The sequence below is a fragment of the Drosophila pseudoobscura genome, chromosome X (assembly GCF_009870125.1).
Source record: "Drosophila pseudoobscura strain MV-25-SWS-2005 chromosome X, UCI_Dpse_MV25, whole genome shotgun sequence".
Taxonomy (NCBI): Eukaryota; Metazoa; Arthropoda; class Insecta; order Diptera; family Drosophilidae; genus Drosophila; species Drosophila pseudoobscura.
The window spans coordinates 55,467,767-55,494,406 of record NC_046683.1 but is presented as its reverse complement, the minus strand read 5'-3'; the positions used below and the strand labels follow the sequence as shown (position 1 = coordinate 55,494,406).

Here is a 26,640-nt window from a genome sequence, read left to right as displayed (position 1 = left end):
TATATTTTATTTGATAAACATACAGCCGCATCGTTGGTGGGCAGGAAAGCAACAACAACAACAATAACAACAGCAACAGCAACAAAAAATGGGAAAGAACGAACGGAAATCCAAACGAACAGCAGGAGGCGGCAGTGGGACGGAACGGAATGGGATGAGATGGGATGGTACAAAAAAAAGAGAAGTCGAGAGTTCTGTCATAAAGTTTACATTTTCATTTCCGTTCACAGGGACATCTGTGTGTGTGTGTGTGTGTGTGGAGTGTGTTTGCATATGTGTAAGTGGGTCTGCAAGTGTGTGTTTCGGCCATGTTATCTTGTTTACTTGTGAAGCCCCTCGACGCAGAGCAGCAACAGCGACAGCAGCAGGCAATTTTTCATAAATCTTTTCCAGGCTGCAGCCCCCTCCCTTAGGGGCCACAATTTTTACAGCTGCATTTAACCTTTTTCTCTTGACATTCAGTTTAAATTGTATGCCTTTTTGGACCATAAAAAAGTTCCTTTTGCCCCAGCAATGCTCATACGACCCGTTGTCTGATACGAGAGCCGTACAAATTGCTACCTCGTTATAATTATGATGTTTTTACGGTTAACAAGAGCCCGAAGAAGGGGAAAAGAGGGCCTGGGAGTACTAGGGCAGAGGCGCAACTCTCTTAAGCAAATCAATTCAAGTTCACGCTTCTTATTTATTTATGTATGCGAGGAGGTATTTTCTTCTCTTTTCTTTTTGCGGCGCGTGTGTGAAATTTCACTTTCTTTTCTTCTGGGTTTGCGGCTTCTCCCCTGCTGGAGGAGGGAGGGAGGCGTGTTGGGTTCGCCCTTGGTTTATTTGGTTTTTATTATCCAGCGACCGGCTACAAAGGAAAAGCGCTGAGGAAAAGGAGGGAAAACGAAGCGCATGTTTGGCATCTTGTTCCTCGCTGCGGCTCATGTTATTTATGTTGTCTGCCACACAGTGGCAGTGGCAGTGGCAAAGGCAGAGACGTAGACGGACACACACACACACACACTTTCCTGAGAGGGGAAAATAAAGAAAAAGTGCCCGTAAATCGCTCTCTTTTCGTGTTTAGCATGAGAATTTCTCCGAGCTTCAGACCCATTGGGGAATTACAAATTTCCACAGAACAAGAAAGCAAGAAAAAGCAACTCTACTACGAGGGACATTCCGGGAAACTGTAACAGAACGGCGGAGATGTGTGTTGTGTGTGGATATGATTGGTGGGGAAAATGAAGTCATTTCCCCTACATTCTGTGCGAATTTTTGGCCTGAGAAATAGTTTGGGCCACTGACATCCCTCTTGGCCCATTTGTACGTGTTGTTGGCACGTTCGTCTGCTTTATGGCCGCTTGATTATGTAGCCCAGGCCCAGGCCCAGGCCCAGGAACTGCCCGAAACACCTAACACCAAGCCCCAATTCAGAACCAGAGGGGCTTTCTCCAGTGCTTTTTCCGTGCCGTTTGTTACTCGATATTATGGCGGCTATATAAAGACAAGTGTATGCTCGTACAACATTATATTTTTAGCATCGCTTTACGTGCGTAACGTGTTAAAAATAAAACACAACACACACAGTCGCTGGCATATTGCGTATCCGCCAGGGGGTCCTCGCCCAAACGATGGTGCCCCGCCCATGGCGGCTTAATTAAATTGATTGAATTTGATTGCCATCAGTGGCATAGAACGGCAGTTTACGAGTACGAGTATTCCCAGCAATTTGCCGCACTTTTGCCGCATGCAACATTGCCAGACAGAGAGACAGAAGAGAGAGAGAGGGGGAAAGCAATTACAATTTCCCTTGGCTCACCTGTCAGTGCAGGCTTCTCCTCCCTTTCCCCTCCATCCATCTACATAGCTATCTCCGACAACACTCAATTATGCAAATGTTTAGCTCCACGCGGGACACACTCGTAGCTCGCAACTCGCAAAAGGCTGCCATTTCGGCATTTCGGCATTTCGGCAAAATGCATTTCCAATTGAATTAATAAACCCCCTCCCGAGAAGAAGGCTGTCTCCGTCTCCCCTTGCTCCTGCAGCCACTGCTGCATCCAAATGAAAATGTTTTCTAAATACCTAATGTGTTTATAATGCCAGAGACGTGGCAGCGTGAAGATATTCCACGAGCAGCAGCATGTCAGAGTAACAACAGCCACTGCGACTGCAACCTTGTCTTGGCTTTACTTCCGTCAGGGGCCCTGTCTCATTAGCTTGTCTCATTGCCAATTTATGCATTCTAAGTGTGTTCTAAGTTCTAAGAGTGCTTAGAGAAAGCCCCCCTCCCCACACACATTCACGACAATGGAACGGATAAGTCAGCTCATTTGCCAGGCCAAAACCCATTCTGTGGGTTTTCCATTTCATAATCCAAGCCAGAGAGAAAACACGCGGCAAGCAGCAGTCGGGTGCCGCAGAACAATGGCTCTGTTGCACCAAAACGAGACATGAATGGGGCAAGGGCAGGCAGCGCAAGCGCAGGCGCAGCAGTAGCAGTGGCAGCGGCAGCATCTCGGGTTCCACTCACTCAAAAGGTAACTCATTTTGCTTCATTTTGGCCTAGAAGAAAGTTTCCGCAAACTTTTTATTGTGTGTTTCAGGAAAAGCGGATGGGCAGAGGGAAAGCTAACCAGCCACAAATCATTATAAACCACTAAGGAATGCGCTATTTATGGCGATGCTTGGTGTTACTTGAGATACCCTAGCAGATCTAATGTTACTAAATTTGGTCATAGTTTTGCTTCTTCCCATTTCGGCATCGCAAACCCCTACTTATATTCGGAATAATCCTCTGATAGAGTATCTAAAAAGATCTATGGCAGCAGCAGCTGCAGCGGCAGCGGCGACCGTTTGGCTCCGTCTCGAATGCGCCCGATCCTGATGGTATCTCAAATGCTTATCTCAGACGATGCTCTACTCTCGCTCATGCTGCCCCACTGTCTGCCCCGTGCCACTCTCCCTCTCTAATCAATTTCAAATGGTTTTCGGGGAGTTCGTGCCTGCCGCATTCACCGGCTTATCAGCATTTGGCAATCTTTTTGAAATACTTTTCCATATGGCTGCCGCTTCATCTTGTGGAGATTAGAGGAGCTCCGCTCATCGTTCCCTCCTCGAACGGCCACAACGAGGCCTGTCATCGCCAGCAGCCACCATCATCCAACATCCCAGCTACCCAGCAACCCAGCATCCCAGCAACATGTTGCTGTGGCTGTGGCTGTGGCGGTTGTCAAGAGCGCATCCATAAAACTTTTATTGCTGCAGGTCATGAGGCAGCCCATAAATATGAAATATTGAAAAATATTTACGTATACTCGTACACTACAGAAAAAGCGAATGCGAGTGGGGGTGGAAAAGTGTGTGCGATTTACAAGTGGAAAATGCATTTGGCTTTTCATTTCCAAAATGTATCTGTATCTGTGCGAGTCGGGGGACAGCTGTGAGACGTTGCAGCGATCGGCATCTTGGTCTTTGTCTGTGGTTGAGGCTCTGTTCTGCTTATTCTCATTCCGATATCTGGCCTCTTCTTCGAATTGTATCGTGGGGCAGGTTGCACTGAATATTCCCCAGGTCCCCCGGCTGTAAGTTTGGCCCCCTATGTGAGGGCACGAATTTACGAATTTGAATTCAATTTGCGGCGCACTCCAAAGGGGACACGACTCGGGACCCTTCCTTGACCTTTGCCCACTTCTATTTTCGAGACAATTTCGTTGGAATGAACTTGAAAAGTGTACGTCTGGGGAGTAGATTTCATTGGATTTTTCGACATTATTTATTCACATGAAGAGGACATACCCGCCCTGCCCCACAGTCCGATACATGTATGTATGGGCATCTTGACATCTGTCCCTGAATGGACAGTGTATTTATAGCCCTGCTAATTGCGCCCGACCTTTTGTTGTGGTAGCTTCTTGTGCATTTTGCATGAGCCTTTCCATTTCCATGTGGCCTCGAGTGTCACGAGCGAGCCAGAGCCAAATGTTTTATGCAAATTAATTGAATCATTTTCGCATGGCTGTATTTATTTTATTCGGTTAATGGCGAATGGAAGAGAGTCCATTTAAATGGACTGGCATCGATGCCGGAAAAAGAAAATATCATCAATATTGCACATTAAGTGCAGCCAAATCGAATTTTGTGTGGCAACAATGTGGTAAATGATTGGAATTATGCATCATATTCCCAATCAGCAGCGGTAAATGCACAGTGGAAAACACTCATTCGTTCGGTGGAAAATCCTGCTGGGCGGCGGTGCCATTTCCACGTCAAGTCGTGAAGCACATCAATCACGGGGACCTGGCCCCCCACAAAATGGCCAAATTATAGTCGCACCTCTAGATCTTAGCCCGCACATGCAGCCGACATGTTTTCCATCTGATTTGACAGCTGCCTGAATTTATTTTTGACAATTTACCCATTTTATTCTGCCACTCTTCCACTTTGCCACTTTGCCACCCACTCGCACTCTCCGAGGTGTCATATAATTTCGGAATAAATATCTCCAATAAAACTGAAGAACAAACGAGGGGAATTGATTTACGCACATGCCAACTGCAATTGGCAATTGTTATGGCCGTGTTCGGTGTTCGGCGGGGGGCGGGCGGTGGGTTGCGGTGGCTCTTTGTGTAGCTCGTGTTTCGTGCCATTTCAACAGTTGCGTCGCTCAATCATCAGTCATTCAGTGCATCAATCCATGTGTCAATGCAGGCAGTAATAATATCGAAATTTCAATGGAAAAGATACAAAGCTTAACCCGAATTTCGAATGGCAAAGGAAATGCCAAAAAATACACAAAATAAATACACAATAATCACTGTTCGTTCCAATGTTTCAAATAAATCATGAAATCATGAAAAATGTGAAATATACAATATTTATATACACGACAAAGCCATGACACAAATGAAGGCCCAAATGATTGCCGAGTGCCATAAATTTTAAGGAATTTAAGGCCTAACAAAGTTCTTGGAAAGAAGAAACAATTAATTGTCAATTAGAGACGCGGAGGGAGACTGTCGCAACAAGTGTTTGCTCTGCCCTTCTATTTGAGTATTTTATTTTAAATGGAAAACCGTCCGAGTATTGGGTTCCGTTCCGTTCCGTACGCTTTTGCCTTTGTGGATGACTAATTTCGTGTTCAAAAATAGAGTCTAGGAAAATTGCCAAGAAAATTGGCACGCTTCTTGTTTCAAACACCACAGAGAAACCACGAGGAAAATTCGAGGGGAGACCAACAATCGAGGAAAAGAAAAGTGTGAACCAATTAGCTAGCTAAATTATGGGGAAAAAGCCTTAAGATTATCCGCAATAACCCCCAAGATCTAGATACATATTGTATATGCTCGATCGTATAGTTGTGGCAATCTCTTTGTGGCTTGCGGTGGCGAGTGCCAAAAAATAGATGTTGCACCAACTGTTCGCTCTTCAATGTGTGGCAAACGAGAGCCAGAGCCCATTCGAATGGAGCCCGAAATAGAAACTGACGAAATATTCGTACAAGAAATACTTGATAAAATATTTTAAATATGAATATGTGTTAATTTTCACTTTTATCTAACGTCACTCGATGGAAATAAATTAGCGACATTCTGCAGACGTATTCTGCCTTGTTTTATTGTCAGCAAAGACCTCAACGACTGCGCATATCACATGGTATTTTCATCACTTTTATGATAGTGTTTTTATAAACAACATTAGCTGAATCACAGAACTTGCCGTCTGCATCTATTCGCATGGTTTTAATGGCTTTTCCATGAGCCTTAATCAAAAATGCTAGAAATTGCGAGAACGAGTATTCAATTCAATGTTGGGGAAGGCGGTGGCAGTGGCAGTGGCATGGCCTTAGTAATTTTCCTAAGTGAAGCCCGGGGGCACGTAAATAAAAGAAGTTTGTGGCCAGCCTTTGGCTGATTTTATGATCATCCACAGCCACATGCCCCATACCCCATGCCCCATGCCCCATCTTCATACTCTGCCGTCATTCCGAAGTCAAGGAGTGAGCGACTGACATGCGAACTTCCGTTTCTTTGGGCAGGGCAGGAAATGCAAATAAACAAAAGACCAACGTCAGAACACATAGCTCCCCCTAGTGGTACTTCCTCCCGTATATGTGTAGGGGAATTGATTTTTATGGGCCGTAAGTTTGGGATATTTATGCCCCCCCCAGCCACAGCCCACAGGCCTACAAGCATTATAATCCACACACCCGAGCACCGAACGCCGAACTGAGCAGGAAGTAGGAAGAGCACTCGAGATTTGTTTATGGCGAATGGCATTGCCGGCTAGCGCCGGGCAGAATAACTCTGGCACTGGTACTCGCTCCCTGAGAAGTTTGCGGCGTCTTTAATGGAACATTAACATCTGCAGACAGCAGACAGCAGCAAGAAAAAATTAAAACTTAAGCAGCGGCTTGATTATGCCTGATGGCGGCCCGGCCCGGCCCGGCCCTGATGATGGCAAAAGCAGGCAGCACAAGAAAGAGGCCAAGAAATTGGCCACTGGACCATGTCCGGGGGGGCCGCCTCTCCACAAAACAACCTTACTTCTTTTTTTCTCTGAATTCCTTTCGTTTTTTTTCCTTTCCGGGCTGCTTTTTATGTATTTTAATGCGCGAGCATTAACAGCCCAAGAGCTTGGCTTTTCTTATTGCTCATTTGCACAATCGTCCGCCGCCCCATGTCCCCCATGTCCTGCTGCCGGAGTGGGTGCCGTGTGTCCTGCTGCTATTTATTTAACCTGCAATGAGCGATGGCTCTTTTGGCCAAGCGGAAGTCCCCGGAACAGCGGAACAGCCAGACAATGAATGTGGGAACTTCTTAAGCAAGAAAGGCCTGACGGATCCGGGAACCTCTGCTCCTGCTGTGAGTAGCAACCGTATAAATCTGTTAATTTCGCTTTCTTTTCAGGGTTTCAGGGTACATTTCGTGTCGATTATCCGCATTCATTTGCGGCCCTCGTTGTAGTCTCCTTTGAGCCTCGCAAATGGAGAAGGCCTTCCGCTCTTATGGGCGTAAAAGTTCATGAAAATTCAATAAGTTTTTCCCTCCAACTGAAGTTGGTTTTCTCTTTCTCTTTTCCTTTCTTTTATTTATTTTTTTTCTCATATTTGCCTTTCCCCTTTTGCGCCCTTTTCCCTTTTGCGGCGGGTTTCTTCGCTTTGTGCTAACCGTTTTCTTTTTAGCGTGCCATGGAGTGGGCCATCCACAAGTTTTAATTAGCCGCATTTTATGCAAACGCATTTAAATCAACAAAAGTAATGGAACTGCCAATGGAAGTGGAAGTGGAAGTGGAACGGAGACCCCATCGTTAAGACTGGAGCCTACTCGTCCGCGTGTTTTCGAACAGAAATCGCCTGAGGGTGCGAGAAAATCAATTAGTCCTGTACTCGTATACGAGTACGAGTATTCCTTCCCTAATCGACGATATGTGTGGGGGGGGGGGGGGGGGGGGGGGAACGTATCTGCATCGGCATCGGCATCGGCACTGCGATGCGATGCGCTTCCGTTGTTCTTGGTCGCTTGTTTCCGTTTCCTGTCTGCACTCCATGCCATTACCCCTGCAACCCTTTCATTCATTTCTGATGACTTTTGTCCTTGCTCGGCTTCGCCTTTGGGGGCAAATATTGAAACAACTGATTAGTTTGAGTGAACACGACTACGACTACGACTGCTGCTGCATGTCCTGCATGTCCTGCATGTCTCTCTGCCTGCATTTGTACACAACTGTACTTCTATCTGCTGGTATGTGCTGGTGTGTGTGTGTGTGTGTGTAGCCTGCGGTAGATCCATTACGACAATGGCTCAATTTGCCAATAATTATATCGAAAAATATTCGGCCCCAAAATGGAAATTGAATTGCAATATTCATAGGCAGGCCCCAAAAGTCGATCGATGAAATATTCATTCGCCTACACAGATACTCGTGCTGGTACGTGATGGGAAATTGCATTTTCTATTTCTTTGTAATTATATTTGCCATGCAAATGTTTTGTCTCGGTTCCAGCGCCGAGTTTTTCCGAGCTCCGAGCTAACATGCTCCCAAAAGGATGTGGAGTTAGGTCCTGGTCCTGGAGCTGGTCCTGGTCCTGGCATCGGGCATACCCCCTCTAAAACACTCTCTCCAGCCAAAAAACTTAAATGACATTTGAGTTGCAGACTTTTCCTAATGGAATCACAATTTCCCGCCCACACACACACACACACACACACACACATACTCGTAATAGAACTCTGGGAGTCCCGTCACACGCCACGGAACTCAGGGAACCCAGGGAACCCGGAGAACTCGGGGAACCCAGCAAAAGTTGGGCGAATAAATTCTTGTTGTCTTATTTAACTGCAAAGTTGAGCGCAAATAAACCGATCTCCCCGGGTGGGCGTGGCAGTAAAACGTCGCACAAATTGGACTTAATCAAATTGCCAAAATGTTGACAACCGAAAGGAAGAATAAAGAATAAGTATTTTCCACGCTTCGCTTTTGTTTTCGTGCTTCAACTTTTGTTCCCACATCTTGTATCCTTGGGAAATTGAAATGTCCTTCTTCTTCTAGTTATCAGCAGTTTTTCTTTGTTCTTCGAGACCTTTTTCCCAGCCCCGAACTTGGGAGAAGCGGAAAATATGTTTCCTTTTCCCAGGACATAACCTAATTAAAAGCCAAACGATTAGCCAACCAATTGATGGTCAATCAGGGGCCTGAAGAGGCCAAGATAAATACTAAAGTACTGAAGCACCATTGCCTTTGCCATGGTGAAAGGAAAGGAAAGGCCCTTAACCAAATGCATTCTCCTGAGGGAAAAACCTCTAGCATTTTCATTTAACTGCAATTTATTGTTGTAGAGGCTTTTGTACTGACCCACAAATTATGCAGAATGCTAAGCACTGCAGAGAGAAGTTTCTCCCCTGAAAGCTACTTAATTGAGTTGCTGCAGGTGGACACAAGCCCAGCCAACAGGCAACAGCCAGCAGGCAACAACCAACAGACAACAGACAACAGCCACTATCCAGGGCAACAGAAATGAAAGTCAATTAAGTGGCTAAACCTGGGAGAAACATCTTCATTATGGAGCTGCAGGGCCGAAAGAGGCAAACGATTTGAATAAACGCTAAAAATTCATTCCAAGAGTGACCCAATTAACAGAGCGGCAACAGCTAGTACTAGAGAGTACTCGCACTCGTACTCCTCGAGAGCAGCGGCAACAATCGCATTAAACGTTTAATTACAATGTCCCTGGAACAATGGGCAACAATGGCCGCCGCTCTCTCTGTGTCTCTCTCTGTCTCTGTCTCTGCCTCCATCTTTGTCTTATCTGGGTGCCACTTCCGCTGCTAACAAGCGTATCCTTTCCGGCCAGCTTTCAGACCCCCAGTCCCAGCCCTTTGGCGCCTCAAAGTCTGAATGCTGCTGTTGCGCCTCTCAGTCTGCCGCTTGGATGCGGGGACCAAAAGGGATTTCAGCAATTTGCCTTTTTTTTTGTTTTTTTGCAGACATATTTTTTTTTTTTGCCTTTAGCCCGCTCTCTCTCCCCCCGCTGGTTTCGTTTCCCCTCCTTTCTCTTCTGATTGTTGTAGCTTTTGCTGTTGTTTGCGCTCATCGACGGCTCTCGCACAGTGTTTTTGTGGATTGAGTGGCACTCCATTGTTGACCTCCTTCAACAACAGCAGCCTACTCCGGCCAGCTAGCCAGCAGCAGCAGCAGCGGCAGCGGCAGCACCTACCGAACCGACCGACTCGTACGCACTTCCAGCACTTAACTGGGTCAGCTCGCACATGGATAGATATGGGAATGCGAGTGGATATGTGGATATGGAGATGGAAATGGAAATGGCGAATGCATGGAGGCCAAAGGCAATGCAGTCTCTGACAATCCAGATATTTTCGTAATTGAGTGAGAAAAGAGCACAAAGAAGTTGTGTAGAGCTCGAGCTGAGATCATTACAATTTGGTGATAAACAAAAGCTGAAACTCCATTAATAATGGAATAATTTTAATCGAAAATTAGGCAATTAGGGAGAGATGGTACTGGGATCTCCCTCGGGCATTGCCAGCGGACTACCCCGGCAGCCAAGTCTGCATTGAAATCTGCATTGTAAATGACCCCAAAGTGTCTGATTAGCTATTCGACATGTGGCTTGTATTCCCCCGCACGCTCTAAACAGCCAAAGCCAAAGCCATAGCCAAAGCCATAGCCATAGCCAAAGCCAAAGCAAATTGATGCGCCTAATTGACTTCGACCAAAGCTGCAGTCGGTTGTGCGTCCACAGAGCTGCCAACAGCCATACATATCTATATCTATATCTATATCCACACACATGCAGATATGTATGTATGTATATGCGTGGGTAGCCAACTTTAAGGCAAACAAACAGCGCGAAAACACAACAACTTCATTAGCGGACCGCTGTCCGGACAGCCAAAAGTGAAACAACAACGTTCCCATTTTTCTGGCTGATTGACTGATTATGGTCAAGTGTTTGACTGCAACACGCCCCCCCACCGCCCCGCCCCCGCCCGCGCACCCACCACTGCAATCCGACAATCCGCCACACTATCCTCTGCCCCACTCCCCAATGGATTGTTTATTAATTATCGTGCAAATTTGAAATTTATTTATTATGCACACGCCGTCGTTAAATTGAGAATATTTTATGCTCAGAGTTAATTTTTACTATTTCTATTTTTTTCGCGTTTTCGCATTTTTGCATTCGGCTTTTGGGTGTTTCAGTGTTTCAGTGATTCGGCATTGCGGCATTTATTTATTTTTATGAACGCTCTGCGATCGCATTTTGTTTTGCTTAATTGCGCGTGGCGTGGCGTGCACGCGGCGTATGCGTTATGTATGGCATTACACATACGCACTGGCGGACGGGGTGCAAAATCAACATGCATGAAAAAAAATTTGAAAATATTTCTGCCAAACGAACACAACATTTTTGCTGCTGTTTGTATATCGAATGGAATTGGATTTTTGTCTTATTTTTAGTTTAAGGAAGAAATTCTTGCCGGGTGGGAGAGAGTGGCGTTCAAATATTTACCAGTTCTGGCATTCAGAGGATGAGCGTTTACCTGCAATGAAAAGAGCAATTTAGCAATTTATTAAGAACGAAAGACTGCAGAAATTCTAGACATAAAACCTGGAAGGCATGGAAAAACTTAACCACATCATTAGAGCCTTCTGTCTTATCTCAAGGCTGCGGAAGTCCATCAGCTCCCACTCTCTGAAGACTTCACACTCCATGTGGGGCTCTCAATCTTCGCTAAAGACTTCACTCCATCAGCATCATGTTTGCTTGGCAATTTTTTCGCTGTCACATTTCCGCTAAACAAATTCAAATTAAGCGCATAAGAAGCATCATAAGAAGCGTCTGCTCCATGCCCCGTGCTCCGTGCTCCGTGCTGAAGACGGAGATCTTTGCGTGTTCCCCATTCTTGTTCTCACTTTGCAACTGCAACAAATGGCTTGTTGTCAGCCAGACAATGCTCGGCAAAATCTATGGCAGCGGGAACATTTTCTTGCACTGGATTAGCAATGCCGAGCAGCTAAACAAACAAGCGGAGGGGCCGTGGGGGAAATGGCAAGGCAGCTGCTCAAAGAAAATGAAAACTAACAAAAATAAATGCACAACAAAAGCGACAAATGGGGGAGAGGGCAGGGAGTGGGGACTGGGGAGTGTGTGTGAGAGCGTAGCAGTATGGGGCACTACACAAATTTTTTTTTTTGTTCTTGCTCCGTGCACATATTTCAATCTTTTTTTTGCCTCCGCTCTGGCTTGCAACAATTTCGCATTTCCTTTCTGCCACGCCTCTACTTGAGAATGCTTCGTGAACTTTTTACACACACTCACACTCACATACATATGCATGAAGCTATGTCAGGTGGTTGGGGTAGCATGTTGCAAGTGAAATTGCATTAAAAATGCCAATGCAGCCGCTGGCATTTGATGCAACCTTCTGGTGCCCCGACCACCTGCCCGTTTGTGCACCTGCCTCAGGCGGATGCTGGATTCAATTAGCTTTTCCCGCAGCGTGTGCGTAACATCACATTCGAAATTAAATATATTATAAATAATATTAAATTATTTAATGCACGAATTAGATGAAAATCAATTCCCCATTAAATTGCACAACAAATCATTGGCCAAAATTCTAATTGGTAGGAAAATGAAACAGGAACAAACAGGCCACAAATATGAATTCCATTTGCTCCACACTCGGGGGGGGAAATGAGGATCCTTGGATTGTTTGCAATTTGCATAAACAGCGGACAGGCTTTTGTGGCTGTTCTGTATGGCACCGCCACAGGCGGCCCTGGGGGAGGGGCGGCAGCAGGCACTGGAAAAGATTTATGTGCCTATGCGAGTGAAAAACCGGCGCCAATTTATGCCGGAAATTTTTCGCCACATTTTTGGTATTTTCATTGAAATTGAAAACATATTAAATGCACATTAATTTCGCCTGTCAAGTGGAGCCCCCATCGGACGAGCGCTTAGTCGGAGAGAGAAAGAAGTACAATTCCGGGAGTTGGAACATTATGTCGAGTGCGGGCGGAAATGTATTCAATATTGAATGGGTGCAATCTCCAAGACATCGCTTGGCTGTATCTCCCATATGTAGTCGTTAGCCATTTCATCACTGCTGATCCCACCATTTCCTGGTAATTAAATTGAGAACCGTTTTTACCTTAAAGTTTCCTTTCTGATAAAAGCCCCTCAAAACGAAAGATAACATCTATATCTAGATACGACTTGAGACTGGAGGTCTTATCTTATCGCCAGACGGAAATGAGAACGCTACTTGGAACTCTATCTATATCTGTATCTGTATCTGTATCTCGGGAAGCTTATCAGGTTAACTGAGGTAGGTCCATTATGTTCATCAGCATTATCATCTTCATCGAGACCGTGTCAGCGCCATCTTCGCCATCTTAATTTGAGCATATTTACGGCCGTGTTCATTTGCTGACGCAATAGAATTTATAATGAGGCCCACCCCAGACGAATTACATCATTAATTCTGGGGGGAAGCCGAATTCATCAAGTGGCCAACATTAAATAAGCAAAGTTGATTAATTTTGTTCAGGTTTAAGACCGACTTTATGGCCACTTCCCTGCCACCAGATTGGGTTAATTAGAAAAATAGTTTGACACCTCGCAGGGCAAACGTGTTTGGTGTGATTGTGTGATTAAATCAATGCGAAGCCCACCAAAAATGATATACTACCTCTGCAAGACTCAGAGAATGACAACAGGGAGAGCTGGAAGGTAGAGGGCAGAAGGCTCAGACAGTCACTGATTGAGCGGAAGAGAAACCGGCACTGGCGACAACTTTTTGGTGAACTTTTTTGGGCTCTGGCTCTGACTCTGGCTCTGCCCCGTTCTGGGTCCCCAGACATTAATCCAACATGAAAGCCCATAAGGCAACAATGTGTTTCTGGGCTCTGTTTTCTTTAAGTTTTATCGCTGTTTATCGTTCGTTGGTCTGACCACATAATTTATTTGATTTCTTGAGCATTGAGCACGATCGCTTATGATAAGGGGAGCGGGGGACCGTGCGATGGGTGAATGGGGAATGGGGAATGCTGGGTTCCAGGCAGTTCGCTCTATAGTTCTGTTTGTTTTTCTGGCAACATGATCTTGTATATTTCGCATTCCAAACGCATAATAAACTCGAAAGTTTTTTTTTCTCTTGCGGATTTTTCGACTGTTTTTGTTTGGTGGCACTTGAGACCTTGGCGTCCAACCTAATTGGCATTTCGAGCGTGTGGTTCCTTGCTGTCCCCCCACCCCCCCCTCGAGACTCTACCCCTGGCGTCAACGCACCCAAAACATATTTTATATGGCTTCAACATATTGTTCTCGAGAACGATTTTTGCATGTCGAACCCGCTTTCTTTTCGGCTTGTGTCTGCGCAATTATAATGATGCCATATCTCACCGATTCGACTGCGGTGTAGGGGAAGCCATAAAAACAGATTTTATGTTCGCAATTTGAAAGTTTTTCGATTTGTTATGGGCCCTGACTGGGTTTTAATGCTCTTCAAAGGTGTGCGAACGAGCCGTGCCGAGCCGTGTCGAGTCGAGCCGATTATGATGTAATTCACACCAAGTCGAGGCCCCCGAGCTTCAGGTAATTCCAAGTTATGCAAATTTTGGTTCGAAATGTGGGTAGGAACTCGTAGTAAATTCTTAGGGATATGGTCATCGATCTTATTTACCGATATACATTTCTCAAATTATCCCCCCACTCATTTCTCTCTGTGTAACTATTCCGTGAAATGTATTTTTGAGCTCTTCTCTGGAACAATTCTTGAAAATTACACAAATCATGCAAACCCATTTGCTGTTACAACATAATTTCACGACTTTGGACTTTGCTCCCTTACTGTAAAAGAGATAAAAAAAAAGAAAAAGAGACAGACAGACAGAAACACTTCCCGAAATGACACTTCAGTTTAATGAACCGCCAATTCGCGACAGTCTGAACATAACCGAAGAGAACCGTGCTGAGGAGAACAGAACTGAACGGAGCAGAACAGAACTGAACGGAGACGTTGACTCGTCGAAAAATCTAAGCAGAACTCAAATGCCAAAGTCAGCGAAATCCAACGCCCGAAGAAGATATATTGTATGCTATATGCTACAGTGCTAAAATCCGTGGTAATTCCCAGGGCATGTGCGGGGGGCGGGACTCCGCTTAACTGCCGCATAATTAAGAGTAAAAACCGCAGAAAAGAAAACAATTTGCTGCTCGATGGAAATTGTCAAGCGGTGCCCAAGTGTGGAGAGAGAGGGGGGGCCGGGAGAGAGGGTGTTCTGAGGTCAGTTTGTTGCTGCTGCGGTTATTTGGTTAGGAGAGTTTCCCCCAGCTAACTGCTAAACTGTCGGCATGTACGTGTGCCACCGTGCCACAAGATGCTGCAGTGCAGCTTTATTAAAGAGAATCCGCTTTCAATCGGAGCCCACAGAGCAAACCAAAGCCCCCAAATCGGTAGGGGCCCATCAAAAGCGCAGCTGGAAAGCCAAACATCGACTTAATTAGGGTTATGCCTTTTCTGCAGCTTCAAAAGGAAAATATTTAATGGAATAATAAAAGGAAAACTCCTGCTGCTGCTGCTGTGGCTGTGGCTGCTACTGGCTGTGTTTGAACAAAGTCTGAGCAACGGGGCGTATGCGCAATGCCGCCGCCTACAGCCCACACAAAAAGCTGAAAGAGTAAAATTTTTACCGCCGGTTCGCCTTAGAATAGGCCTTGGGTCAAGGACGCTGTCCTGTCATCCCACCGGTGCCCTTCCACCCGTATTAAAAACACGGGAAATAAAGCTGGAGCCCTCAAGCCGGGGCAGGCCAAATGCCAACAGCAAATAGATTGCCAGCTAGATTGCTGGCGATTTATAAAAATACACGACACACAGAAGTGGCATATAGAATGTGGACGATAGAATATGTGCACAACATTCTGAGCAGTCGCTGCTCTGCTTCGATGCTGTTCAATCAACGAAATTAAACCTATCGACGACGTCGTCTGGGCATCATTTCCCCGCTAATGTCAACAATTTATAATGCATCGACATGACAGGCGTCGGCGTCGGCGTCAGCTCCGGCAAGCGCCAATGTCTATACTCATCGCCTCATCATCTGGCCAAGCCAATCCAATCCTCAATCCAGTCTCTTAGAGATCCCCCGACACCGCCGGTAGAGCTCATTGCAATCTTAATGGCAGGCCGTTTGTTTTCAAATTGATTTTCATTACAATATATGGCCTATAATTTGCCACAAAATAAATATTCAAATTTGAGAGGCTCTCATGTAATGGCGGCATTAAAAATTCATAACGAATGGATGATCGTCGTGAAGTGAGATAAATGAAGGTAAAGACTGGCCCAGGCCAAAGAGGAAGCAGGGGAGCAGAGAGAACTTCGGTGGCGCACAGTTTCCACAAAACGGGTTCTATTTTCGAAATATCAAATCGCAAATTCTCACACAATTAACAAGCTTTTAAAAATTAATTTAATCAACATTTGTATTCAAAAAAATCGTTCGAGTTTTGACCATTTCATGGAAACTAACGTCACGGAGTATGTCTATAGGTGAAACCTAACCTTTCCTTGGTTCCACAAAAAACTAATTATGGAAATAATTAGATTTTTTTACCCAGTGCGGGTTGTACCGAACGAATCATTTGATTTCTTAAAATACTTTATTTTTCCCGGGCTGAAATAAAAAGTCAAGTGGAAAGCATAAAAATACGCAAATTCCAGGCGATTTCAAGAGATTCCTTTTAGCCATAACAATCTCATAAGTGGGCCGCCTGGGCACTGGGCGGCCAAGGGAGGGGTTGAGCTGGAGGGCGGATGAGGGCTGGGCCCGTCTGGGCTGGGAAGACTATGTTTTTTTATGTCTAACCGTTGACCGCTAATCTAATCGGGTCTTATCTGTTTGCACCAGTCTGTAGAATGAACAGCGTGCAGGAATGTGGCTCAACTTTGTTGGAAAATAAGTTTCAAAACGATCTCCGAGCGGGTGAAAGCGGAAGATGAGGTGTGGCACGGTGGGAGAGGAGAGGAGTCGCCCGACTCTCATGCAATTAGCGGAAATTGCAAATTAATAATCATGTCTCGTGTGGATAACAAGGACACACGACACCCACTTAATGGAAGGTGGGAAAGGGCAAGCAGAGGCAGAGGCAGAGAGGGGGATGTGCAAAGAGAGTGGGTCCTCGGTTGGGGCGAGCGGGTTATTTGCTGTACAAAAACCATAACAATTTGCCAGCGTATGAAAAATGTATGCGGGGCAAACTTTAAATTCATTACACACATGCAAACAGTGGGGCAGTGGAAGGGAGACAGCCATGCAGGGCGAGAGGGAGACACCTTGCGAAAGGGCGAGTTAGATGGAGGAGAAAGTTATAAAGAGAGGGAGAGCAGGAGGGCAGGAGAGCGGTAAAGGTAGTGGTAATGGCATGGCGACAACTTTACGTCACGGCACACACGAACTCTGGACATTGGGGCAGGGTCGAAAGGCTGGGTCTGAGACCCTGCCCCATCCACAGGCACACATATGCAGGGCGTGTGTGTGTAGGTGTGTAGGTGTGTGGGTTGGCGTGCCCATTCGCACTTTCAATAGAATCTCCTTGCCAGATAAAGAGAGATACGACCCGGCCTCCACCGCCCCCTTCGGCCCTCTTCAGTTGGTAATTTCGAAAAGAATTTTCGTGCCTCGCTTCTATTTACGCTTTTATCTTTGTGGCACATTTACCCCACCCCACCCCACACCCCTTAAATGCTGCCTCTTTTTATACAATTTGTATTTCTTCATTTCTACGAGTATTTGTGCTGGCTTTGGCTTCTGCTTCAGCTTCTGCTCCTCTTCTTCATTACAACTGTGTGTGTGTGTAGGTGTGTGTGTGTGATTCTGCACGTGTGTCCGTGTTCGTGTTTGTGTTAACCTTGGCCAAAAGCATTAAAACCGTGCCAAGTGTCCTCCTGCCAGAAGAAGGAAGGAGAGCAGCCTAAAGCTGGAGCTGGACAACAGGACATTTATTGGGGCCTGCTTTGGGTCTCGTCCTCCCCTCATCGCAGGAGAACTCTCTCTCTTTCTGACTCATTTAAAATTCGGCAAAGTATCCAAGTGTGAGAGAGCTTCAGTGGATACGTGTATATGTGTGTGTGTGTGTGTGGCTGCAAATCTACTCAAAATGCAAGGTTTTTTAAGGATAAGGTATGGCAGTACCTGAGGGCGAAGAGGTGCTTATGTTTCAGTTCCGCTTATAGCCAGAAATTGAGGATATCGTCAGATCTTCTACTGCTTCTTCTTGGTCTCTCACATCCCACACTACCTGCAGCATATTGTTTTGCTTTCTCCGTGTCCCCCTTTCTCCCGCTCTCACAATTTCTTCTGCCGTTTGTACACATACAATATGTATTTTCTTCTGCTTCTAATTCAGATTCGTCGACTCCTGCTACTTCGTTCATCCTGTATCTTTCTGCCTCATCTTCCGCTTCTCTTCATATTTATCCTGCCTCTCCCTTTTCTGCTCCTACATCTCCTTCTATCTTTCTGCTTATCTCACAGAACTGTTGCATTTTTTATGCCATTTTATTTCATTTTTATTTTTATGCTTTTGCCAAAATGCTTTTTTCCTTCCTTCTTTTTTTTTGTGTGTGTGTCATTTTTTTTCTGTCTCGCATTCTCACATCCCCTCACACACACACACACACACACACACATAGAAGTTTATCATTTTGTCTTTCTGCCTCTGCCTTCATTGGTTTTATGCTCACGAAAAGAGCATTATGCGCTTCTACGGAGGCTTGGGAGATCTTTGCCGCAGAGGAGAGCTGTAGCAGAAATATTTGCATAAGAAATGTTTAATTAATTTTGCAGATATTTTTTCGAAAGTTCAGATAAGATAAGATGCAAAAGTCTCTCAGCATGGATTTTTATAGCTCTTGAATTTATTTGAATTATTTGAGATCTCACATCAAACTCATCAACACTCAAACCCGTTTCATCCGAATATTCCAGGGTAGCCCCCAGTGCGACTAACCCTCTCGACTAATCCACTCCACTCCCCGCCTTTTCGGGCCGGCACAGAATCGGCTTTTGTGCTCTCTGGCTAATGTCTATTTTCTTGTATTTCGGGTTCGGTTTCGGTTTCGTTTTCGTTTTCTGCATTTCGGCATTTTTATGATATTCCTCCTGAATGCATGGGCCTTCCCCTTCCCCTTCCCCGTCCCCTCCCTTTCGCTCCGTTGTTTTCCTTTTTTTGTATCATGCTTCTTTTTTTGGGAGGGATACAAGTATCTTTTCCTTTTTACTGAATAAAGAAATGTATTTTTAGTGGTTTCTGCTAAATGTCTAAAAATATGCGCCATGTCGAGCACCTGAATGGAGTGGATCCGAATGGGAGGGAGGGTCAGAGGCGGACCAGAGGCGAGTGGACAGATTCAGGGTCCATTCGGTTTGCTTTTTGGGATACCCTTGACGAGGGTATTTTGATTTTGAAAAGAAAGCTAAGAAAACGCATCGTTTCGATGGGAAAGATCAGTGAGAACAACTCGTTCCTTCATAACTTTGAACGGATAGAACTTGGAATACAATAGCTCTCTATCTTCCTTCAGAACTCACGTAAATTTAGACGAATCCCAAGACCCAATTCTAGACGCATTAGAATGATCAAATTTTAAGGGTATCACAAGCTACGACCCTCAAAATCCGGCATTCCTATCGTGTTTTATTTATGACCCTCGAAAAAGCGCTTCGTGCATTTGGCTAAAATCTCTCGCTCCGCGGCGGAGGAGCCTGCCTCCGTTGAAGGTCACTTCGAGACTTGGAACTGGCCGCTCGCTGCCTGCCCCATCTTTCCTTAACACAACTCCCCTCCCCCTGCCCCTCCCCCTCCCCGACCGAACATAGCCCGCAACAACAAATCGATTTTAACGATTATACTTTTCTGTCGTGGATGTTGTCGGTTTAGTCACACTCAGTCACTCATTCATTCACTCATTCAGAGTGGCGGCTTATGAATATGAAATGCAATCGCACGGCCGGCGAAAAAAAGCGCGACTTGTGATTGACAAAAGTGTGGCAAGGACATTTAGCGAGCACCCCAGCAATACACCGGTGACGCTGCCACATTAACGTTAATTGATGGCCGAAAGCGTAAGCCAGAGTTGGACAGAGCTTAGCCCTGCTTCTCCTCCGCCGGCTGTTGTGTCATCTGTGCGGACGCTCCTCTTCCATCCCATTCGCTTTGACTCTGCCCCACTGACAGCTCATTAATAATCGGATTTGGCCCTATGAAGAGCATGTCCCCATGTCCTTTGGCACTGCCCTTTGTGTTGACGAGCTAATCTACTACATAAATCTACAGTTTTGTTAACAATCCCAACAAAAAGCAGAGCAGAGCGGCACCAGGACCAGCAGCAAGGGAGGCAGTAAAAAACATCGCAGCAGCACAGACAGCACAGACAGCAGAGACAGCAACCAAGTGGCAATCAAGGGGTCACCATTGATAGGGGATTGGGTGGGGCAACAGCATTGGGGCAGGTCCCAGCACTTAATTAGAATTTTGCCTGCCGAATGGAATGGACTACAGCGCGAACTCGAACTGGCATTCTCGACCAGAGAAAGGAATAATTTATGCATCAAAGCAGCAAAGGAAATGAGCAAACAAAAAAATCTCTAGGCATTAATAACATTTTAACATTACAGATCTAAAGGAAATGTAAAGTGTGCCAACACTCTAGGGATCTACCCCTAAGAAATTGGAAAAACACCTCAAAGAATATCTTAAGATCACTGAAGAGACAAGACTCTGAAGATTAAACATTGAATAAAATATCTTTCACTTTTGAACTCCTGTGAATTTTTAACTTAATTAAATGTTAAATGTTCTCAAGAAACTCCAGGACCCAAATGTATGCACAGATCACAGATGAATACTATTCATTTGGTACAAATTGCAATTAAAATAAGTTTAGTATTTCGACTTCTTTAAACCATAATTGATTGCAGAATAATTGTTCTATTTGATCAGCAACTACATAATTTCTGTTTGGCTTTCACTTGGGCACACACTCCAAAAAAAAACACATTAGCATTATTATACGCGTGGAGGAGAGCACTCTCAGTTTCCAAAGATGTCGCATACTAGCTCACACCTACAAACTCACCTTCGATGATTCGGTCCTCAAGCTCCCAAGTGTGCAAACAATTTCAAATGCAAATACGCAGAATGCTCCGTCTTTGCTCGTCTTGGCTTTGCTTATTTGGGCCTGCCTTTCTCACTACTTCCACATTCAAAGACCTCAATAGACCGTTGGCCAAAAAAAAATGCTTTTGCCGCAACGTCGACTCTCCGGGCGACTTTCTGGCCGACTGACTGACTGACTGACTGACTGTTTAGAGTGACTTTCTGGGCGAGACAATTCGCGGGCCCACGGCAAATATTGAAACTTGATATTTACTATATTTTTTGGCTAAATCAAGCCAATTAGCACGGATTGGCTGGAAGCGGGGGAAATTGGCTTCCTCAAGGCGGGAAGATGGGTAGCCGGCACGAGTGAAATTTTCACCTGCACTTTTGCCAAGACAAACCACACTCACACTCCTCAGTGGAGGGCACAATGGAGGATGGGAGGGAGTGCACTTGTTGTTTGTTCGGTTAGTAGAAGTTTCGTTTTTGGCCAATTGTATTTCTAACGGAAATTCGGTGAGGAGTTTTCTTAGAAGCTCTGTTCGTTTTGGAAACGCGCGCGTTCTCCACGAGGGTAAAATCGCGACTAACCGTTGGCAACCGATGGCAAAACTTGCAAGCGCCAAAGCGCCAAGCGGCCGGCACAACGTGGAGCCCCCTTACTCTCTCTCTCTGTCCCTCCCTCCCTCTCCCTCTCTCTCGCTGTCTCTGTGCTGTTTGTGATGATGATGCTGCCGGAAAGAGAGCGTAAACATCTGGCTCTGGCTCTGCTGGGGCTCTATCTCTCTCTCTCTTTCTCTCTCTGTGCAAATTGCCGGCTCGAGAGTCAGTCACATGTTTTCACAGCAGCATGTTGCAGCAACAAATTGTTTCTCGTTGTTTGGCGCGTGTTTCAAACTGTTTTTCAAATTGGAGTTTTTCTTGCGAATCTCCGACGTTTCACTATTTAATTGGCTAATTTATTGACTTTGTTTTGTTTAAGTTTTGTTTTATGTTTTGCACTGCTCTGCTTATTTATAAATACATTTAAATTTATGGCCACTGATTTTTTTGCATGAGATCAGAGATCGGGTCTCTGGCCTACTTAATTTATGGCCCCCCAGCGGGTGCGCCCTGTCTCCTCGTCGCGTCTTCAACTAAAAATTTATGTTTCAAATAACAAATTTTCATGCCACAGATAATCATTCCATGTGTTGTCGTTTGTGTGCGTGTGTGTGTGTGTGTGTGCGTGTTGCTCAACACAGAAAATGTTGCCAGCAGAATTGTTTACTTTTTTGCGGCTTAGTCAACGAAAAATGGTCCAAAGAAAGCAACAGAAAAGCATCAGAATATCTTGACCACATTCAATGCAAACAAATGACGCAACCCACAACGTCTGCTGGCCATATTTTTTATAAACATTTACGTGGAGCACACACGCACACATCCCAGCCCACAGATTAATCACCCCGTAGTCGTCTCTTTTAAATTTATCCAAATGTATCAGTAGTTTTTCCAAAAAACTTTTCTGAATAGCCGAATTAAATCGAAATAAAAGCCAGTTCAAGTGTGACCAACAACTCGAATGTTTACAGCAGGACTTTAGCTGTAAATCGAGAGCTTTCAAGCTTCGAGAAACTTGTTGCTCGGTAGGGAGCCGATAAAATATAACGATAATACGTTCAAGTGCAGGCAAAAACAAAAGCTGCAACAAAGTATGGCAGAAACAACACCGAATTTTCATTGCTTGTGCGCGCCTGACCCATTTCCCCTTTCCCCCAGTCCCCCTCACCGCACCTCCCGTACCCTCATTCCGATTTATTGACAGAGACATTGAAGTGCCCGAAGCCAAGGGGCAACAACACAGCGTGAGGAAAGTGGTTTTAGCAGTTTATTATTTAATATGTTGCACTTTTCAGTGGGATAAACAATTGTGAATGTTGTTTACAGTGGAAGTGGCTCCATTGGCATACATTGTGTGGAGAATGAAATTCGGGAATAAATTGAGGAAATAAGCGGGCCATTCCATGAACAAATTATAAACAAAGGCGAATGATTATACAAATTATTTGAAGGGGGCAATCACTTTGCACTTGCAGATATTCTGCAAAAATAAAACCAATCCAAACCATTGAGAATGTATGGAATTTATAAAACAGTTAATACACGCACAGGGTGGATCCATGCGGGCTAAAAATAAAGATGACATCCGAATGGAAATAGAATCCCACTGCCCACAGCCAGTGGCCAGCGGCCAGTGCCCAGTGGCCAGTGGCCAGGGGCCAGGGGCCCACCATCTGCTCTGGACATTGGCATTGAGTGGGTGGCGCCTCGCTGGCAACATCTGGGCCAGAGTCTGGCACGCAGCAATTTTTGCATAAACATCGGCATTACATGATGTACGTATCCACAGCTCTCCAAACAATCACCAGACCCGAACAGACCCCAGTTAACACCCTAAACATACGAATCAAAATGATCTACTTTAATGGGAGAAGGTCAATCGTTTCGTTCGGGCAATGATTTATGCTGGCCCATCAAAAGGGCAGACCCATTAATTCTATTCTTCGATCGCACTCTGCACTTGACTCTGGTCCGAGTTTGCGCAACATCGCATCGTCGTGGCAGCCGTATCAAACATAATGTCTCGCATTCTTGTAATTTATGGCAATTTAAAGATTTTGTTCAGCTGCCGAATAGGCGGGGAATCCCAGTGGGGCTCCATTTATAGCACGACATTGACCCAGCAAGAGGGCAAGCCCTGGCACGTGGTATCTCGCCATGTAAATTATTAAAAATAACTTAAATTTGGGGTGATATCAGCAATAGAAAGCTCTTCAAATTTGGATAAATATCCCTGTAAGATCATGGCTGCTGAAAGATTAATTGTTGGCATCTTTCAGATGGGAAAAACTATTATAGTTCGACTTAAACTTTCGACAAGTCTTGTACAAATGATGCCAGACAAATGATTGCAGCCTGCCCCTCTGTTACACTCGCCACATGTGGCCAAATGATATCTATTTTTCGCACATTCTAGCTATATCCACACAAAACGCAACATGTGTCAGTGCCACGACTGCGTCTGGCTATGCTCCACTAATAAGAGCACAAAGTTGGATCAAAATAAATGCTATATTTTCGTACAGAAGGAAACAACAGAACAGTCCCGAAATCGATCATAAACTAAATACATCTGTACCTACCCATACACATATGTACATTCGAATGAACATGTCGAGTACACGAGATGGAAATGAAATGGAATACTTGCAAATTTTCACTTGTTTCCCGGAGAATGTTCAGACATGCCAGGGATCGCATCGAGTGCGTGTTGATTCGCTTTATTTGAGAACTAGTTAAGGTCCGGCTGGGGGCTCGTTTACCAGGAATTGGAGGCCACCACCACACCGTTGAGTCACGTCACTCGACTTGCAGTGCATTACTCACTATGCAAATCTGTGAGAGTGAATGGAGAGGGATTGATGATGAATACTCCTGCCGAAAACCAGTCATCTAACGTGTTTGCAATTATGCAAATATCCGAACAACAAGCCCAGAGGCACACCACATACCCAGGCGCTCGCAGGAAAATAGCCAACGATGATAACCAAGTTTGGGATACTTTCAATAATAAATTTCAATTAAAAAATATTTGATAAGCCTTGGCAGAACGAGCGAACCACCCAGCACGCTGGCCAGGCCAGGCCATGCCATGCCAGGCCGTCTCCTCGACCATCGAGCATCGAGCATCGAACGTCACTTAATTGCTTTTCGTTGTTGTGCCGCGATTGGCGCTAATTGAAGACAACTTGTTGAGTGTTTTGGCCAGAAGTGATGGTGGTCAGTGGTCAGTGGTCAGTGGTCAGTACCCTGCCACAGCAGACTGCAACCTGCCACTGGCGGTGCAGAAACTTTGTCATTGATGATTAGTCCGTGCGGTGCGTGTGGCACCGCCGCTTAAGGCCACCAATCAAGAATTATGCGTTCTCTCTTGGCCAACAGTCCAAGAGCAGTGTGGGGGCGGGGGGGGGGAGAGATGATGCGGGTCTAGAAGGGGTGCCTGCCCGAGTGTCTGGCAGTGTCACTTCCACTTTGTGGATTTTCCTGTTCACTCTGCACTAATCGATTTTCAATATCTTTATGCTCGAACGGCAAACAAATTGTTTTTAGCCACTGGCCGTGCTTTTTCTGTGGTCTCATGAATATTCAAAATATTTAAATACTTATTACAAAACAGCCATTGATAAATGGTCTTTTAAAAGTACATAGCCCAAAGTGCGGTATATATGTATGTATACACTGTGTACATATGTACTTATGTACTTGTATGATTACGCGATTAATTAGTTTTACTCGTATTATTCACTTGTTTTGCATTCCACACAAATATTTCCAGCTATAAATTTATGAATTGACCCAAATATTCATACACGAAATTGAGATATTCCAATTGCTGTCACTTAACATCAAGTTCAAGTTCAATTAGGGAGCATCATTTGCTTCCAGAGAGAGAGAGATTCGAGTACTATACTATGTAGAACTTTAGCAGGGAAGCTCCCCGAAAGTTACAAGTTCTATGACTCAATACGAAGTGAGAAATCACAACCATCTGAATCATCAGATAGAACCAGTAGCCTGTAAGTCTTTTTTCTTATCGATATGCATATAAGTACATATTCGTATTCGTATTCATAATCTATTCGCTCATTGCTGATTCACCTGTAAATTTTCAACGGCATATGGCCCAATCGTATCTATCGGGCATGACTAATCCGGGCAATACTCGTATGTTTAGGATGTGTTTTCATCTCCCCATCTTTATTGCTGGAAACTATCACTCCACATATATTGTGTGGGGCCCATAATTCATGCACAATTTGCAGAGCCAATGACAGATACGGACCATAAACCTTTCCCCAGGCATATAATCCATCCATCCATCCGTCCATTCATACATACGAGTATATCCATTCAAATGATAAATGATGAATATTCCGCTTGCTTTGGCTGATTAATCAATTTTTGTCTAATTCGCAGAAACGTGGCCATGGCTCAATGGTAAGTAATTGCATAGAAATTGATCAAAAATGTTTCGCTTTGGGAATTGCAAATAACACGTATACGCATCGTACATATGTGGCATGGCCATTAACCCTGCCCCCTCTCCCTCCCCCTTGTAACCCTGTTCAGCAAAGAGTGAAATTCAATTTGTCATTTCACTGCTAATTTTATTTGGCTCTAAGCGCAGCTTTGATGGAAAACGCATTTAAACTGCAGACACGAACCGCAACTAACCCCTCCTGCCACGGCCCATGCTTTCATTTCCATTTTTTGACATCATACAAGTACTTCCAGTCCCCTATTCCGTCCTACCCACAATCTCAAACGACACGTTTGGGTATGCTATTTGGGGAGGTACTAACTAGACCTTTGTTTACTAATTTCCAAGTCACGATCCTCAGGTGCTCTCCGGTTTGCCGATGTGGTATACAAGTCTCTCAGGGAAGTACAGATCGAGGTAAAACTCAAAGATTCTGCCTAAAAATAAAATGCTAACTGAAATTTTGTTCTATAGATTGTTTCCCAATAGATCCATTACTATGGATGGACTGCGAAATATGGTGGCCATGTCCTATCCATCCACTATCTGCATCGTCAGGATGTCAGCGCATGTCGCTGGACAGGAAGCTGGAAGAAAGGGGGCATCCTAAGCCACTGCGGATCGGCAGAGTTCACCACACGAGTACCTTACGGTATGCCTATTAATTATTATTAAAAAATGAACAAGTATAAACCTTAAAGTTTGTCATCACAGATTTCATTCTTCATTTCCTCAGGGGGGCAGGGAGCATAAGCAACCAAATAGAAACGAAACATGTGGCATGCTCGTAGCTAATCTCTGCCACTGCCACTTCCAGTGCCACTGCCACTGCTTCGGCCTGTGTCTCGCCTCCCCCTCGAAATCATGTGCCGATACAAAG

The 26,640-nt window shown here is 45.0% G+C and overlaps 1 protein-coding gene across 2 annotated transcripts in view; it reads right to left on the bottom strand.

Moving 5' to 3' along the window:
• rgn (regeneration) overlaps positions 1 to 21,281 on the bottom strand; it is a 49,370-nt gene extending 28,089 nt beyond the window's left edge. For both annotated transcript variants that reach the window (XM_015187985.2, XM_033383764.1), the window contains exon 1: positions 20,655 to 21,281. The gene's annotated coding sequence lies outside the window, so the exon portion shown is untranslated. The remainder of the gene's footprint in view (positions 1 to 20,654) is intronic.
• Between the last annotated feature and the right edge of the window lie 5,359 nt (positions 21,282 to 26,640).